Raw genomic sequence first — 18,763 nt, forward strand, 5'->3', positions numbered from 1 at the left:
ATAGATAAAGTAATTCAAAGCCCTGACATAAAACAAATTATAGGTGAAAAGATTCTGTATGATGGGCATCTTGTACAAAAGACAGAATTAAAGGAATTAAACTGGAATTTATTGTAAAGTAAATGTCTTTTTGTTTAGGACATTTCACATTTGAATGACAGCAACAAGTTTTACCTCGTCCTGGTTTAGGTCTGATGATAACAACTTCTTGTTTATGAATCATTTTCTAAGACAAATTAACTGAAAGACCACCAGGAAAGCAAGTTGATTAATTCACAATATGCACACATTCAAGTTTATTGTAATGCATGGTTACTACAGAGCCCCGCAGATGACATACAGACAAAAAATTATATATTTCTTGTTGCTACAAATTAAGAATTTATTCCTTCATTCTATTAATCAGTTGTCTTGTTTTAGTAAATGTGGTCACATTATAAAAATTAGTTTCCTCGTCAGGTTGCCCATGCTGACCCCTGTCCACCACCGAAAGTGCCAACAGTGGGCAAGTGAGCATCAGAACTGGACCACTGAGCAATGGAACGTGGAGCCTGGTCTGATGAATCACATTTTCCTTTACATCACATAGATGGCTAGATGCGTGTTTGTCCATTAGCTGGGAAACACATGGCACCAGGATGCACTATTGGAAGAAGGCAAGCGGGCGAAGGCAGTGTGATGCTTTGGGCAATGTTCTGCTGGGAAACCTAGGGTCCTGCCATCCATGTGGCTGTTACTTTGACACGTACCACCTACCTAAACATTGTTGCAGACCATGCACACCGTTTCATGGAAATGGTATTCTCAGGTGTCTGTGGCCTCTTTCAGCAGGATAATGTGCCCTGCCATAAAGCAAAAATGGCTCAGGAATAGTTTAAGAACCACAATGTGTTTAAGGTGTTAACTTGGCCTCCAAATTCCCCAGATCTCTATCCAATTGTGCATCTGTGATGTGCTGAACAAAGCAAGTCAGATCCGTGGAGGCCCCACCTCACAACTTACAGGACTGAAAGGATCTGCTGTTAACATCTTGGTGCCAGATACCACAGCACACCTATCTGTGCCTCATCAACTTAGGGCTGTTTTTGCAGCAAATGGGGGACCAACACAATATTACGAACTTGGAATATTAGGAAGGTGGTTATACTGTTATGCATGATCATTGTGTATGTGTGCATATATATATATATATATATATATATATATATATATATATATATATATATTATTAAAATAAAATATATTTTAAATCATTCAAATCTACTTACCACTAGATAATTTTGCCTAGTCTTCTGCGAAAATAGAGATTTTTGCTTTTTGAATGCATATGATGCCTGACATCCAAAATAATTTCTTTAAGGGTGGGACGTCACGTGAAAACTATAATAATAGGTTTGCAATCACGTGATTCTGATGACGCGCAAAATTCAGATGGCGGGCAGGAATTGAAACGCAGAATGGATGAGATGGAGGAAAGTCCGTGCTCTACTAGTTTAAGCACTATTACAAGAGGAAGGTACAACAGAAAATCACAACATATGTTGGACGTGATTCTAATGTTATGAAGAGGAGCGATATTTCAACTAAATGTAAATACTTGCCTGCCATCGAGGCGGATATAGGCTAAGCAACTAATTTAACTGATTGTAAACAAACCATTTTGAAATTGAAATAATATGAGGGATGCGGGATATGTCACTCCTGAAATTTTGCTGCATGTACAGGGCATGTGGCCGTTGGTCCTGTTAGCAGCAAATAAAACAAAACTTTTATTCAAATTCTTAATTGACTGATTATAGCCTAGAAAGTGAACTAATAACATGTCCATATAATCACTAAAAAGCATTCATTCACTTCAATTCATCGCAATCTTACAATGTAACGAACATAATCAATAAAGCACTAAACTGCACATAAAATATCTTATTTACAAGGTCTAACGTTACGTGCAGCGTTTGGCATTGCATGCATTCTGACTGTCTCGTGCTGAATGCGTGAGAGTTGGCAGCCCTGTATCTTTTTTATATATTTCTTTATTAATACCTTAATATATTATAATCTTGTATTAACCATTTACACGCATGAGCATTATCCGACTTGGCTCCTCCCGAAAGCAGACGCAGTTTACGAGCAACTTTTCCTGTCAAATTCTTGCCTTCTTTACCCCCCTTTTCCGTACACGAGAAAAGCTCCTAGTGGTTTCTAGGTTTGACTGATTTCAGCACCAATAAACAACGCAAAACATTAGCATTTTGAGTGTCTGCAAGCGATTCATACATACATACACACATACACACACACATATATATACACACACACACACACACACATATATATATATATATTTATATATAATTAACCTCCAGCTGTATTTGCGCCACAACAATGACGTCATGTGCAAACCAGTCTCCACTCCAATCCACGATGAAGACGAGGGAACGAATTCTTTTCAAAGCCATGATTAAATGAAAACTAGAGAACAAAATGAGTCGTGGGAAGAAATTATTAATTTGAGGCCAGATATATACTTTCTGTCATGTCTCGTAAATTATAGTACATATTTTGGAATGTTAAAAACCACAGAAAAAATTATAAAAGTGTAGGAGTTTGCTCCACTGATTGTTGCTGTCAGTCATTTAAAATTTATATCGTTAAACGTTTAGCTACGGAACCTACATCTTACCTTCACCGTGGCAAACGGAGCGTGACAGGAATTCAAACAGTAAAGCCCGCCTTTCTTTGATTTGATTGGCCACCTCAATCACTCAATGAGCGCTCAAAATGTCATAAAGAGCTGTGCGTAATGGACCACAGGACAGCATTAAGAAAATCAAATTAGTCCCTATTTGGCCATATTTTATTATTGCTCGGCTAGGAAACCACATCTCCCAAATAACTGTCAAGACACAGGAGGACCAAACGGAAAATATCCAACAAGAGCATAAAACACGCTCGAATAAGGCTGACCAGAGAATCGCTAGACCAGCAGTTTTGATGGATGGCGATTGTAATCAAGGTAAAGACAATTGTTTTTACCGTTAAACTTTTTATAAAACATAAATGTAAAAAAAAATAAAATATATTTAAATTCGAAGAGACAATAGTCACATCGTTTGGGATGCTTTTTAATCAGACCCAAAACTATGTGAACATAGAGAACTGAACACTCATGCCGTCTGTTTCACTCGTCGTTAGTAGAGGCCGGAGGGCGCGCTCGCGCAGAAAGTCATAGTAATAACTTTTGACGTGTCAGGAAAGCGTCCAGCTATCGCTTAGCTGAATAAAAAGCAGAAACGTTCTGACGTTTCAGTGATAATAGTGAGTTAGTGCAAGCTAGTAGTAAAGAAAACACATTGAAAACGATATTGACAATTGTATGTGTGTTTTTTAAGTCATCCCCAGGTAATAAATAAAGTATATAAATGATAACATCCTAATTGACATATCATTTATTACAGTACAAAAACTATAAAATATATTTTCTTCATTATTCTGTTATAAAAAAACAAAGTTAAAATCATTAAATTGTCATTAGTTTTATGTCATTCAAAATATCTAGAATATAATTTATTGGTTAATGTCCAGCAGTGAATTTGATTTTGATTTGATTGCCAATTAAAAGAGAGAATACATTTTTAATAGTTGTTGTTGTTGTTATTATCATGTTCAATTAGATAAAAAAGAAGTATTATTACATTTGTCACCTCTGTCCACTTCACATCTGAAATGATGGCTACACCTCTGGATGTAGAAAAGTTGAACATGTTTGTTTATAATGTAGTTTTTGTTGTTTTATTTGGCATGTGAAGCATATTATTATTATTATTATTATTATTATTATTATTATTATTATTATTATTACTCATACGTTTAATATTATATTTAAAGCTTCACATACAGATTTTTTTATCATAAATAAAGTTATTATTATTCATTATTATTATTGTTAACATTATTATTGTTAACTTCTCACCCTTAGTTACAAAAGACGGATAGCCACGAGCGTGAGGTCCAGCTGTGACGGCCGCATGCTGGAGGTCATCCACCATGCTGCTGGCTCCCAGAGCATCTCATGCTGGGGTCCAAAGTTCCTGAAACACACAAAAGACAGACATCTTTGATGCACAAACTGCAGCTTCTGTCTGTTAATTTCAGGGAAGACAACCACAAGGTATAGTTGATGAGACCATTATTTGTCTGTCTTCCACCTCCTGTCCAACTGTTACAGTGATGAATGTTTCTTGGTCCCAAAGCACAATATAATACCTAGTAGAGCAATCCAATGCTGATAAATGAATCCATTTGCATTTGGAGTGGCATTTGTTTGCTCTCACTCTCCTTTAATCTCAGTGGTAATATTTGCAATACAGGAACAGATGAATTAGCTGTCTGGTGCCCTTTGTGCCAAACCTCTTCCTAAGAGAATAATAATTCTGTTATGAAACTATTATCACTGAAACCCCTCCAGACACATATGAAAGCTGGGTATGATGATGCTGTGCCTTGAATCAAGCCTGTCTGTGTGTGTGTGTAGGCTGTAGCACAAATGCTGGTTGACTGCAGTATAGCGACAGTGTATTTTTAGCTTCTCTGGAGGCAGAAAAATTGAAGAGAAGAGAGAGAGTTAATTTTTTTTTGAGAGCAGCATGGCCCCTGTGTGTGTGTGTGTGTGTGTGTGTGTGTGTGTGTGTGTGTGGGGTTTCTGATATTAAGCAGAAATACATGGTTAGAAATGCATGTGGTTGAATAACAACAGTATATCTACAAAAATGAAAGGCTGACTGTACATAATCCCACTTATTACATGACTACTTGGCAAATAATTAAATAAATGGACATTTGTGAGAAGGAGACTATGGAGTGATATGAGATATTATAAGAGGGTAGCTGCCAAGGAAGACAATCTGTTTAGCATCATTATGCAAAAATAATGATTAGGGCTGCACGATTAATCGCATGCGATTGTCATGCGTGTCTCTTTAGTAAAGCTGGTTCTGTGATCAGTAGGGAAATGCCGGTATCAAATTTTCCTGTTGCGGTTAATTGATAATGCTTTTATCACGGTACACTGTATTATCACGGTATTGATATTTTGTTTTAAAAAGTGGTCATAATACAGGATAACAGGTTAAATAACTTTTTTTCTTATAACAAAAATAACTAAACATTTAAAACAATAAAGCAATACAGAAAAATATATAAAAGTTAAATGTTTTACACATTAAAGTGCAAAAGAACTATAAAAACCAATAGGTATCACTTTACAATAAGACCTCATTAGTTAACCTTAGTTAATGCATTAACATTCAAGGCAAGGCAAGTTTATTTATATAGCACATTTCGTACACAATGGTAATTCAAAAAGAAAGTAAAAAAAAAAAGTAATGAAGAAAAATAATCACAAAAATAAAACAAGCAATTTAAGAACTTGAAAATGATTTAAAAATTGACTTAAAATGAATTTAAGACAGTTTAAAAATAGAAAATGATTTTACATAAAATACAGTGCAATACATAAAATATAGTGTAATCAGTTCGGACATCGCATAGTGCTCATTCAATAAATGCATAGCTAAAAAATGAGCAATAGCTACATTTGATATAGATGTTATTAATCTTTGTTAAAAAATCTTAAAAGTCTTAGTTCATGTTAGCCCATTAAATAACACAGTTGCAACTTCCAATTTTAACAATGTGTTATTAAATATTGAAATACCTAAGATTAATGAATGTTCAGAATAATTTTTTCATTGGCAGTTTGTTAACTAATGAAGCCATAATGTAAAGTGTGAATGAACAATTAAAGATCAAAACACTTTCAAACAATATCTAGGGCATTTGTAGTCCAGATTAAAAAAAAATGAATGTTTGAAGATAAATAGCTATTAAGTCTAAATATTTCAGTAGTTGGCACTGTAATAAACACCATAGGGAAAACACGAATCTGAATTGTTAATTCAGATTATTTTTGTTTACAGGGTAAGGGCTGCATTTAGCGCCATGTGCTATCAGAGTGTGAATGTGCTCTCGCGTGTTCCTCCATGTGCTTCTCATGCGCAAGAGCGCATGCACTCTTTCAAGCAGCATACAGCATGTTGTGCATTTTAAGCAGCTGATGGGAATAATATTCTTAAAATACATTCCAAATTCTGAATAATTTGTAATGTATATTTATTCACGGTATTTAGAAGTGCCCACGATAACAATATCGTGCATATTAATCACCGCAATATATCGCATTACCGAATACCGGCACAAGTCTAGTGATTAGTACTAAATATCCATCACCTGCTTTCAAGTGGGGCGGCACTTACTACATAGAGCCGTAGTTGCTGACAAGCAACGCAATATCGCATTCATAATCACAGATGAATCGCAGGTTTGAAAAAGCAGGTGATGGATATTTAGTACTAATCACAGAACCAGGTTTACTAAAGAGACACGCATATGACAATAGCATGCGATTAATCGTGCAGCCCTAATAATGATAGAAGAATACCACTGTTGACCAATTAGACAAACAGACATCATTTGTCTGTTATTATGTAGTTCTTCGCTGTGACTGTCAGGCAATATATGTTTAATGAGTTGATCTTTGCTTATTATCGTACTAACGGCACATCTGCCAGTTCACCTCACTGTGGTCCACCCTTTGCTGACAGATAGAATCATCAAGTCTAGATATTCAATATTAAACTCTCAAAATGCAAGATGCTTCATCTCTCAGGCGGCTGTGCGGCACAAGAGCCTTAAATGAAGTAATAAGCCTATTTTACCAAAATAATGCAGCTCCCTGGAAATCACAGTCAGTCTCTACACGCACAGACCAGGCACACTCTGTGTGTATATGCTGAATTTTTAATTCAGGGTTAGTGACCCAAGAAGACACAAGGACAAGGACAAGCGGACACGCCATCCACTGAATGGCTATGTACTGATCAAAGGAAGTTAAGCAAAAGGCACCATGAATAGGGAACCAATTAGGGTATATAAAAAAAGAAGTTTTTAGTTAAAGAGGTGCTTAAAAAGAAAGTCTACAAATGAAAATTTCAAATAACAGGTTACAAAATAAAATAGTTTTGTTATCATTTACTCGCCATGATGAAATATTTTGACATCTCTCTCTCTCTCTCTCAGTTCAATTCAATTCAATATGTGCTTTATTGTCATGACAATTGTTACAATGTATTGCCAAAGCATAATAATAATAATATTAATAATAATTTATTACATTTAAATAGCGCTTTTCTAGGCACTCAAAGCGCTTACATTGTCAGGGGTATGTCCTCATCCACCACCAGTGTGCAGCATTCACCTGGATGATGCAACGGCAGCCATAGTGCGCCAGAACGCCCACCACACACCAGCTTACTGGTGGAGAGGAGACAGAGTGATGAAGGCAATCAGCAGATATGGGGATTGTTAGGAGGCCATGATGGTCAGAGGCCAATGGGCGAATTTAGCCAGGATGCCGAGGTCACACCTCCACTCTTTTCGAAAGACTTCCATGACTTAATGACCACAGAGAGTCAGGACCTCGGTTTAACGTCTCATCCGAAGGACGGTGCTTGTTGACAGTATAGTGTCCCCAGCACTACACTGGGGCGCTAGGACCCACACAGACCACAGGGTGAGCACCCCATACTGGCCTCACTAGCACCTCTTAGTGTGTGTTTACATATATATGCAACAAAACATGCATGTATATACATTTAAAAAGTAGAACAAATAACATTTTAAAATTCTACAATTTATAAATCATTGTGGTGTGTGTGTGTTTGTGAATTTGTGTGTGTGTGTGTGTAGGCGCATCACTGATTTGTTGACTCCTCCCTATTTTTGTGACAGGAATCAATGTATCTTACTGCTAGTCTTTTTTTTACCTAATAAATATTGAAGTTATGTTTTCTTGTTTAACATTTTGAAGTCAGGGTATAAGTATTTAAAATTTGGGATAACATTTCTTTCTAATTTCTTCATAGTTAGAGCAGCTGGTGAGGAAGTGTTGCTCTGTCTCCACTTCCCCATGATCAGAGTATGGGCAGATAACGGCTCTCTTTGGGCAGCCAGTGCTGTTAATATCTACCTGTCTCCATAGTCAGAGTATGATTGCTCAGTCTGTACCTCGTCATCTGTCTTCTCTTTACAGTCTTTTACTGTACTCCGATATTCTGCAGTTGTGTAGTCTCTATTTAGGGACAAATAACATTCAAGTTTAATTTGTTTTTCTGTTGTTTCAGTCCAATAAGTTAGATAATTTTCTTTCTGTGCTTTTATAATTTGGTAGGGCCAAATTTTGTGGATGGATATTTCAGTGTCCTGATGCTGGCTGTTGTTAGTCGTGTTAGTTTGTTTTTGGAGCTTCAGGACCATCTGAATCGGGGGACTTTTTTCATGGTTCACTTCATTGTTTTTAAGGGCTTTAAAATGGTAAGAGTTGGAGTCGCTCGTTTTTAGGGGTTTCCAAAATTTGAGGGCTCGTTTCTCAATGCGCATTAGAAGAGGGTATCGGCCTAATTCTGCCCTGAATGTGTTGTTCGTAGTGTCCCTTTGGACTCTGATGATACTCTTACAGAACTCCACATGCAGGGCTTCCATCAGATTTTTGTCCCATTTTTCAAATTTGTGATTCGGGAGAGGACCCCACACTTCCCTGCCATATAATGCAATAGGTTCTATGACTGATTGGAATATTTTGAGCCAGAGTCGAATTGGTATTTCAATTTGGATAGATTTTTTGATGGCATAAAAGGCCCTTGTCGCCTTCAGTTCATTCACAGCCAAATTTAGTTAGCAAATACCAGTTGCATTTATTTTCAGCCCGAGTTATGTGTAAGTTTGTTGCATTTTCAATTTTGGTCATACCAAGGGTGAAGTTGTCTCTTTCCCTGAACTCTGGGTCTTTTTTGGAATGTTAGTACTTTAGTTTTGTTAGGAATAATGGTCAGGGCCCAGTTCTGACAGAACATGTGCACAGAGGTGGAAAGTAACGAATTACATTTACTCGCGTTACTGTAATTGAGTAGCTTTTTTGTGTACTAATACTTTTTAAAGTAATTTTTTAAATCTGTAATTTTACTTTTACTTAAGTATATTTTGTTTGAAGTATTGTACTTCGCTACATTTTAAAACACATTAATTACTGAGTAAAAAAAAAAAAAAAAAATCGCTCCCTGGAAACTACGGCAGTAAATAATGGGCAGGAGGGCAAACTGGCGCTAAAATCACAAGAAAGATGCAGACGGACAAAACAGGCGTTAGTGGTGCAGACACCGCTGAAAACGAAACCCCGTCATATTCTGAAGTTGAACTCGAAGGAAATGAAGTGAACCCCTGGCCATATGTATGCTCTATTATGCAGTGTAAGCTGTACTTGCCTAGGAAGACCAAACTAGCATCTTATAAAATCTCGACAAGACATCAACCCTTCGCAAGAATGTAGAGGTAAGCTAAATAATTGCATCGTTGCATTGGTGGTTAAAATGAAGCTTTGACATTTTAGCAAGAGGTTTTGCACAAATTAGCCAAAAAGACAGTGGTGAGGAGTGTGCTATTTTTGTTTTAATGATGTGCGCGCGCATTTATAGTGCGTTCTTTCACTGTGTGATTCAGTCTCCTAAAATCCATTTAGAATGATCACAAAATTGAAGATATAGGGGCAGAAAATTCACACATTTATATAATTTCATATATTATATCAAAATCACACAAAGAATGCTGTCTTTTCCACCAAAAATCATCATGAATATATACATACATATATATAACAGTTCAGTAAACAAGTTAACTAAGAGACTTGCGTTTTAGACACCATATTGCCTTTTTTAGCTCTATTTCTACAACAGAAAATAATTCCAAACACAGCCACCAAAGCACAGTTTTGCGTCTCTGAGCAACGTGACATGTTTCGTTCCTGAATGAATCAACCGTTTAAATGAGTCGGTTCAGTCGCAATGACTCACTTATTAACAGTGACTTGCTGACACATACTGGCCATTTTGATTTCACATTTAAAGTATCTTTTGATTTTTTTAAATAATTAATTTCTTATCATTTCAAATGAGTATTCAACATTTTATGTCTTGTATATCAAAACATTATTCATGCATTTGTAACTGCAGGTTAAATGCATTCTTGTCCTGCACTAAACAGTGTAATACATCTAAATGCCAGTTCCAATGAATCTTCTGCATTTCCTCTGCATTAAAAGATGAGTTTGTTGATACTGATTTGCCTGGTAACAGCCCAAATGTTTTATTATTCTAAATAACTGATTCCTTTAATTAAAAACAACTAGTTTGAGATTAATAGACCTATCCCAAGGGTGTCAAACTCAGTTCCTGGAGGGCCGTAGCCCTGCAGAGTTTAGTTCTAACCCTGCTCCAGTACATATATCATTTAGTTTTCAAATAAACGTAAATGATTCGATTAGCTGGATCAGGTGTGTTTAATTAGGGTTATATCTTAACTGTGCAGGACTGTGGCCCTCCAGGAACTGAGTTTGACACCCTTGGCCTGTCCCATTTTGACTCCCTCCCACTGTTAAATTGTAACTAAGTAATTTTTACTCTGAGTAAATTTTAAATGAGCTACTTTTTACTTTTACTTGAGTAGATTTTTAGACTGGTACTTTTACTTGTACTTAAGTAAAATTTCATTAATGTAATGGTACTTTTACTTGAGTAGAATATTTTTGTACTCTTTCCACCTCTGCATGTGTAGGATATCTAGATTCTGCTGTAGACCCTCTTCTGTTGGAGACAGCACAACCAGATCATCTGCAAACAGCAAGAGCTTTATGTTGGAGTCATGTAGTGTAAGGCCAGGTGCTGCTGATTGTTCTAGGAATTTCGCTAATTCATTAATGGAGATATTGAAGAGGGTCGGTGATAGTGGACAGCCCTGCCTCACAACCAGCCCTTGAGTGAAGAATTCTGTTCGTTTATTTCCATTGATTCTATTTCTATTTCGCATTGATTCTTTGAATACATTGTTTTGATAATATTGTATGTTTTACCCCTAATATCTGATTCTAGAAGTTTTGACAGCAGACCTTCATGCTAAATTGAATCAAAGGCCTTCTGGAAATCTACAAAGCAAGCAAATATTTTGGTTTTGGTTTGGTTAATTTATTTGTTGATCAGGGTGTGTAGGGTGAAGATGTGTTCTGATGTTCTATAATTTGGTAAGAATCCAATCTGACTTTTGCTAAGGGGCATTGTGCTCGGTGAAGAAGTGTACAAGTCTTGTATTGATGATATTGCAGAACACCTTCCCCAGATTACACTCACAAAGATGCCTCTGTAATTCTTTGGGACTGATTTGTCTCCACTCTTGAATATGGGCGTTATGAGTCCTTGATTCTAGACTTCAGGGAAATGACCAACACTCAGAACCAAGTTAAACAGAGCAAAAATTAAGATTTGCCCTACTAAACCTGTGTTCTTGATCATTTCATTGAGGATGCCATCTGGTCCACTTGCTTTTTTGTTTTTTAGGACGTGGATTTGATCAATCAGTTTGTTTTCTGTAATGGGGTAGTCTAATGGGTTTTGATATTTACCAATTGTATGTTCCATTTGAATAATTTTTTCACATTTTTGGGTTTGTTCTGGGTTCATTGTAATTTCACTATAAAGTTGTTCAACGTGATTTTTCCAGGTGTCTCCGTTTTGTATGGCTGCTTGTTCATGATGTTTTTTATGCAAGTTATTCCAGTTGTTCCAGAAATTGAACTCACACTCACTCACTCACTCACTCACTCACTCGATCTGTACAATGGTACAAAAGTGAAGTACCCCTTTGACCAGTAAAATATGGAGTGCCACAAGGATCTGTCCTATGTCCTCTGCTATTTGCAATATACATGTTGCCCCTTGGTAATATTAATAAATATAATGGGATTAGGTAATATAATGTTTTGCTGATGCTACTCAACTGTGTGTTGAGTGTGTTAAAAACGTAAAAGATTGTAAGACCAATAATTTTCTCCTGTTAAATTCGGATAAGACAGAGACATTACTTATTGGAGCAAAAAACAGTAAACAGAATCTCATAGATTACAGTTTGCAACTAGACGGATGTACTGTTACTTTCTCTACAGTCAAAAATCTGGGTGCTATATTAGACAGCAACTTGTCTTTTGAAAACCATATTTCCCAAACAGCATTCTTCCATCTTAGAAACATTGCCAAGCTATGAAACATGTTACCTGTTTCTGATGCAGAAAAGCTAGTTCATGCATACCTGACCTCTGCAGATGCTAGAGTCCTTACCAGGTCAAGAAAATATGATCACATTACCCCAATTCTACAGTCTCTGCACTGGCTACCTATTAGGGCTGTCACTTTTGTGAAAAAATCATTTTAGATTTTTAAGACATAAGTGCTCATTGAATCGATTGCAAAATCGATTTTCCATGTCTAAAAAAAAAAAAAAGACGTTTCCATTTTCAACACCAAATAACAGATTAATGTATAAAGAGCGTATTTATTGGCATGAAGTTTCGTCCAGAATAACAAACAGCAACAGGAGTGCAACATTCTCAAAACAAATATATGCAGAGTAGACTGCTGCCATAACATAAATGAAAAACATTAGTGCAGGCTTCAACCTGGCTGCATTTATGATTTAGGCAATTCAAAAATCTCCACATTTATTTTAAATAATGATTCAAACCATTTCAAACAGCTGTTCAAAAATGAAGACGCGCTCCGACCGCACTCAGGTACTTCATTGCCAGCTGCGCAAAGTGCCGTTGTCCTTCATTTTCTTTAAAAACAATAGATGCAGCGATTGAAACCGTGAAACTATGGGCGCGTATTGCTGGGTATTTTCTGTCTAGCTTTCGCAACGCCTACTGCACTTTCGGAATTTTTTATTTAATTTTTCTGCTTGTTTGTGAGTTTTATTACATCTATAATTTGTTTAATTCTTTTAAAATTAATAGTGTACATATTTGGTTAAAGTCGATTCCCTATTTTCGTTTTCAAAACTTTTTTGGTTGGTCCGATCGATTATGCAATCGATTTTCGAACGAAAAGTGACAGCCCTACTACCTATCAATTTAATTTTAATTTATGCATTTAGCAGACACTTTTATCCAAAGCGACTTACAGTGCATTAAGGCTATAAATTTTTACCTATCATGTGATCCCGGGGAATCGAACCCCCAACCTTGTGCATAAGGCAATGCTCTACCAATTGAGCTACAGGAACACTATTAGGAACCTATTAAGTTCTGTATCAGTAACAAAATATTATTACCTATAAGGCCGTAAATGGTTTAGCTCCTGCGTACCTAACTAGCCTTCTACCACACTACAATCCATCACAAAACGCTGGATTTTTGGTAGTATCTAGGATAGCAAAGTCCACTAAAGGAGGTAGAGCTTTATCGCATTTGGCTCCCAAATTCTGGAATAGCCTTTCTGATAATGTTCGGGGTTCAGACACACTCTCTCTGTTTAAATCTAGATTAAAGTTAGATTGCATCATATAATAATTGCTGTGAATAGTGTTCATCGTCTGTTTGACTACATCTATAATAAATTTTTCTGAAAATTTCAGCCATATGTACATAAACCGACAGTCACCACGGATAAGCTACTACTTAATATTGTAGAAACTTAAAGTTGCTTTGCAATGATTTGTATTGTAAAAAGCGCTATACAAATAAACTTGAATTTAATTGACCTTATAAAGCCATTTTCTAAAAGTGTGGATCATCTTTTGAGTCAAATTCTTACATTTAATCAGTCGGTTAGGCAAATCAGTATCATCAAAATGTATCTTTACAATGCAGAGGATACACAGAAGCTGCATCTGAAGTGGCATTTAGATTTATTTACACACATACATATGTATGCATTGTTGTTGGGCATAAAAATTCCCCATAAAATAAAAATCCTGGAATCCTTGGAGATACATTTGGCATTTCAGAAAGTTAAGAAAAAAAAAACTGTTCACTAAATCTTTGCAGTACCCTATTTAAAACATATTCAATTGTAACAATTCAGTGCTTGCCGAGCACAAGTTATTTCCTTTTTTTTACTTTTAATGAAAAAAACCGATGCCTTTATGGTATTTGCCAACTCTGTTATGGACAAATTAGACAATGTTTAGAAATAACAAGAAGTTATAACAAGAAAAATCCTTATCGTTTCAGTAGACAAACGGTCCTTTTATTCCAACACTTGAAAGTGAGATACATTTCAGCTATGCATTCCTTAAAAATAAAAGTAAAAATACTTCTGGCTTCACAGAACTGTCCACTTGGAGCAAATATTTTTCCTCTGAAAATGTAATATCCAGTAAAAAAAATAAAAAATAATAGTAATATTGAAATATTATAAGGGTGCAAAAATATCTCAATAATGTTTGAGATTTTTAAACAACAATTTTATTGTTTTTATGTGGAAATAGTTCACAAACCAAGTTGAACCTTTAAGTAACAGAACTGAAAAGTAACAGAATTGACAGAATTATCAGGTGAATTGTAAATTATGTTACAAAATTGTCAGCATTGTTACTCTACCTTGGTAACAGAGTTTGACGGTAACAGAATGTACAATTTTATTGTATTTTTGACAAAAACTACAACTTACTAGCAGAAATGTTAAGAGCACGGCACTCATGAAATCATGATTAAAAGACCTTTAAATAACCTAGTGTGTGATCAGTAATAAAGTATATTTTCCTCTCTATATTGTGGTAAAAGTGTTGACGTTCTACGAACTAACTGTTGGTCAAAGAACTTTTTAGATTCAAATATTTTCTCAAAGAGAGCACACATACTTTTCAGTTTTTCAGATCTTATCAGTGAGTAAAAGTGACATTATTTCCTGTATCATATATAGTTGTGGGAGATAATACCACCAATTTAAAGGCGAAGTATGGTACGGTAACAGAGTTGACGCAAAATTTATGGACACACAGTTATAAGAAAAAAGTGCATTCCACGCACTGTAAACAGTAACAACCAATCACAGCACACCATTCCACACACTCTACAGTCATGGCCAGAAGTGTTGAGAATTACATAAATATTAGTTTTCAAAACGTTTGCAGCAAAGTATTTGCAGTGTTGGCCCTTCTTTTTCAGGACCTCTGCAATTCGACTGGGCATGCTTTCAATCAACTTCTGGGCCAAAACATGACTGATAGCAACCCATTCTTTCATAATCACTTTTTGGAGTTTGTCAGAATTAGTGGGTTTTTGTTTGTCCACCCGCCTCTTGAAGATTGACCACAAGTTCTCAATGGGATTAAGATCTGGGGAGTTTCCAGGCCATGGACCCAAAATTTCAACATTCTGGTCCCCGAGCCACTTAGTTATCCCTTTTGCCTTATGGCACGGTGCTCCATCGTGCTGGAAAATGCATTGTTCTTCACCAAACTGTTGTTGGATTGTTGGAAGAAGTTGCTGTTGGAGGGTGTTTTGGTACCATTCTTTATTCATGGCTGTGTTTTTGGGCAGAATTGTGAGTGAGCCCACTCCCTTGGATGAGAAGCAACCCCACACATGAATGGTGTCAGGATACTTTACTGTTGTCATGACACAGGACTGATGGTAGCGCTCACCTTTTCTTCTCCGGACAAGCCTTTTTCCAGATGCCCCAAACAATCAGAAAGGGGCTTCATCGGAGAATATGACTTTGCCCCAGCCCTCAGCAGTCCATTCACTATACTTTCTGCAGAAGATCAATCTGTCCCTGATGTTTTTTTTTTGGAGAGATGTGGCTTCTTTGCTGGCCTTCTTGATACCAGGCCATCTTCCAAAAGTCTTGGCCTCACTGTGCGTGCAGATGCGCTCACACCTGCCTGCTGCCATTCCTGAGCAAGCTCTGCACTGGTGGCACTCCGATCCCGCAGCTGAATCCTCTTTAGGAGACGATCCTGGTGCTTGCTGGACTTTCTTGGACGCCCTGAAGCCTTCTTTACAAGAATTGAACCTCTTTCCTTGAAGTTCTTGATGATCCTATAAATTGTTGATTTAGGTGCAATCTTAGTACCCACAATATCCTTGCCTGTGAAGCCATTTTTATGCAATGCAATGATGGCTGCACGTGTTTCTTTGCAGGTCACCATGGTTAACAATGGAAAAAAAATGAGTTCAAGCATCACCCTCCTTTTAACATGTCAAGTCTGCCATTCTAACCCAATCAGCCTGACATAATGATCTCCAGCCTTGTGCTCGTCAACATTCTCACCTGAGTTAACAAGACGATTACTGAAATGATCTCAGCAGGTCCTTTAATGACGGCAATGAAATGCAGTGGAAAGGTTTTTTTGTGATTAAGTTAATTTTCATGGCAAAGGAGGACTATGCAATTCATCTGATCACTCTTCATAACATTCTGGAGTATATGCAAATTGCTATTATAAAAACTTAAGCAGCAACTTTTCCAATTTCCATTATTTATGTAATTCTCAAAACTTTTGGCCACGACTGTACAGTAATGGCAGGGCTTTGAATACACCTGGCATCCTAGTTTTTCTCATCTACTTTGTACTTTGTGATCAACAAACAAGGGCTGCATCTTGTCCGTAAAGCCGGTTCTGTGATTAATAGTACCGGTAAATCTCCATCACGTGCTTTCAGATGGAAATTATTCAGATGCATTTAATACATGAGGCATAGATCAGTGACAAGCTGTGCTATATCGCGTTCATCAGATGAATCGCATTCGATTATGAAAGCAATATTTCGTAGCTGGTCAGTGTTAGTGTTTTTATTAATGCCATTTATATTTTTGTTAATACAGCACATAGCCCTAGTCAACTAAATGAATATAACATGGCAAAGAATGCACTTTTGGAAGTTGAATGTAGGGGAAATGTCATTTTAGAATTTCTGTGGTCTAATGTGTTATTGTTCATTATGAAATGTAATTTTATAGCTGTAGTTAATTTATAGTATTAACAAGATGACCCGTTGAATTCACGTTGGAAGCGATGACTGATGAATGTATTTTTAGTCCAGAGCCTGTATATAAGATTAGTATTGACCAAGTTCACAGGCTTTCACATGTGGATCAACTTACTATGTTGTGTATTTTCTTCAGTTTAAATATGAAAAATAACTTTGGCTCACATTTAACAAAAACCCACCAATTCACTCATCTCAACAAATTAGAATACTTCATAAGACCAATAAAAAAAAATAGCTGGAAGGAAAAAAAATGTTGGAAGGAATGTTCATTTACTGTACATGTACTCAATACTTGGTAGGGGCTCCTTTTGCTTTAATTACTGGCATGGCATGGAGGTGATCAGTTTGTGGCACTGCTGAGGTGGTATGGAAGCCCAGGTTTCTTTGACAGTGTCCTTCAGCTCATCTGCATTTATTGGTCTCTTGTTTTTCATTTTCCTCTTGACAATAGCCCATAGATTCTCCCTATGGGGTTCAGGTCTGGTGAGATTGCTGGCCAGTCAAGCACACCAACACCATGGTCAATTAAAACCAACTTTTGGTGCTTTTGGCAGTGTGGGCAGGTGCTAAATCCTTCTGGAAAATGAAATCAGCATCTTCAAAAAGCTGGCCAGCAGAAGGAAGCATGAAGTGCTCCAATATTTCTTGGTAAATGGGTGCAGTGACTTTGGTTTTCAAAAAACACAATGGACCAACACCAGCAGATGCCATTGCACCCCAAATCATCACAGACTGTGAAAACTTCTCCATCCTTTCTCCAGACTCTGGGACCTTGGTTTCCAAATGAATTACAAAATTGTTCTCATCTGAAAAGAGGACTTCGGACCACTGGGCAACAGTCCAGTTCTTCTTCTTCTTAGCTCAGGTAAGACGCCTCTGAAATTTTTTTTTGTGGTTCAGGAGTGGCTTAACAAGAGGAATATGACAACTGCAGCCAAATTCCTTGGTGGCTTTTGATGCCTTGACCCCAGCCTCAGTTCATTCCTTTTGAAGTTCACTCAAATTCTTGAATCGATTTTGCTTGACAATCCTCATTAGTCTGCGGTTCTCTCGTTGGTTGTGCATCTTTTTCTTCTACTCAGCCTTCAGTTAACATGCTTGGATACAGCACTCTGTGAACAGCCAGCTTATTTGGCAATGAATGTTTGTGGCTTTCCCTTCTTGTGAAGGGTGTCAATGATTGTCTTCTGGACAACTGTCAGTTCAGAAGTCTTCCCCATGATTGTGTAGCCTAGTAAACCGAACTAAAAGACCATTTTGAAGGCTCAGGAACCCTTTGCAGGTATTTTGAGTTGATTAGCTGATTGGCATGTCACCATATTCTAGTTTAAGATTTTTGTTAAATGTGAGCCAAAATCATCACAATTAGAAGAACCAAATACTTAAATTATATCAGTCTGTGTGCATTGAATTTATTTAATACACAAGTTTCACAATTTTGAGTTGAATTACTGAAATAAATGAACTTTTCCATAACATTCTAATTTATTGAGATGCGTGTGTATGTGTAATATATATGAAGAGTTTGGTTCCAAATCTTATTAAAGAAACCAAATTTTTACTCAAATTAATCAATATGGATTTATTCTTTAAGTTTCACAATTTGAGTTGAATTACTGAAATAAATGAACTTTTCCACATTCTAATTTGAGATGCACCTGTACATTTTCTGCCCCATATCTTGAATTTTGTGTTCATTCAAAAATAATTTTAATAGACTGAATCACGCAGTAAAAGAATCCAGTCTAAATGTGCACCTAAACTAGTCTAACCTACCAGACTTCATGTCACGTATGCATGCACTCTATAGGTGTTTTGTTAGTTTTTTGT

At 36.6% G+C, this 18,763-nt stretch overlaps 1 protein-coding gene across 6 annotated transcripts in view; it reads right to left on the reverse strand.

Moving 5' to 3' along the window:
* The window catches only part of LOC132156029 (galactosylgalactosylxylosylprotein 3-beta-glucuronosyltransferase 1-like), a 92,223-nt gene that overhangs the window by 20,508 nt on the left and 52,952 nt on the right, over positions 1-18,763 (reverse strand). For 4 of the 6 annotated variants that reach the window (XM_059564841.1, XM_059564840.1, XM_059564845.1 and 1 more), the window contains exon 3: positions 3,974-4,091. The exons of 1 other annotated variant lie outside the window; for it this stretch is intronic. The gene's annotated coding sequence lies outside the window, so the exon portion shown is untranslated. Of the gene's footprint in view, positions 1-2,683; positions 2,776-3,973; positions 4,092-18,763 lie in introns of those variants that run through there. One more of the 6 variants, XM_059564844.1, reaches the window with a different exon arrangement.

The sequence above is a fragment of the Carassius carassius genome, chromosome 13, assembly GCF_963082965.1.
Source record: "Carassius carassius chromosome 13, fCarCar2.1, whole genome shotgun sequence".
In the NCBI taxonomy this organism is placed as follows: Eukaryota; Metazoa; Chordata; class Actinopteri; order Cypriniformes; family Cyprinidae; genus Carassius; species Carassius carassius.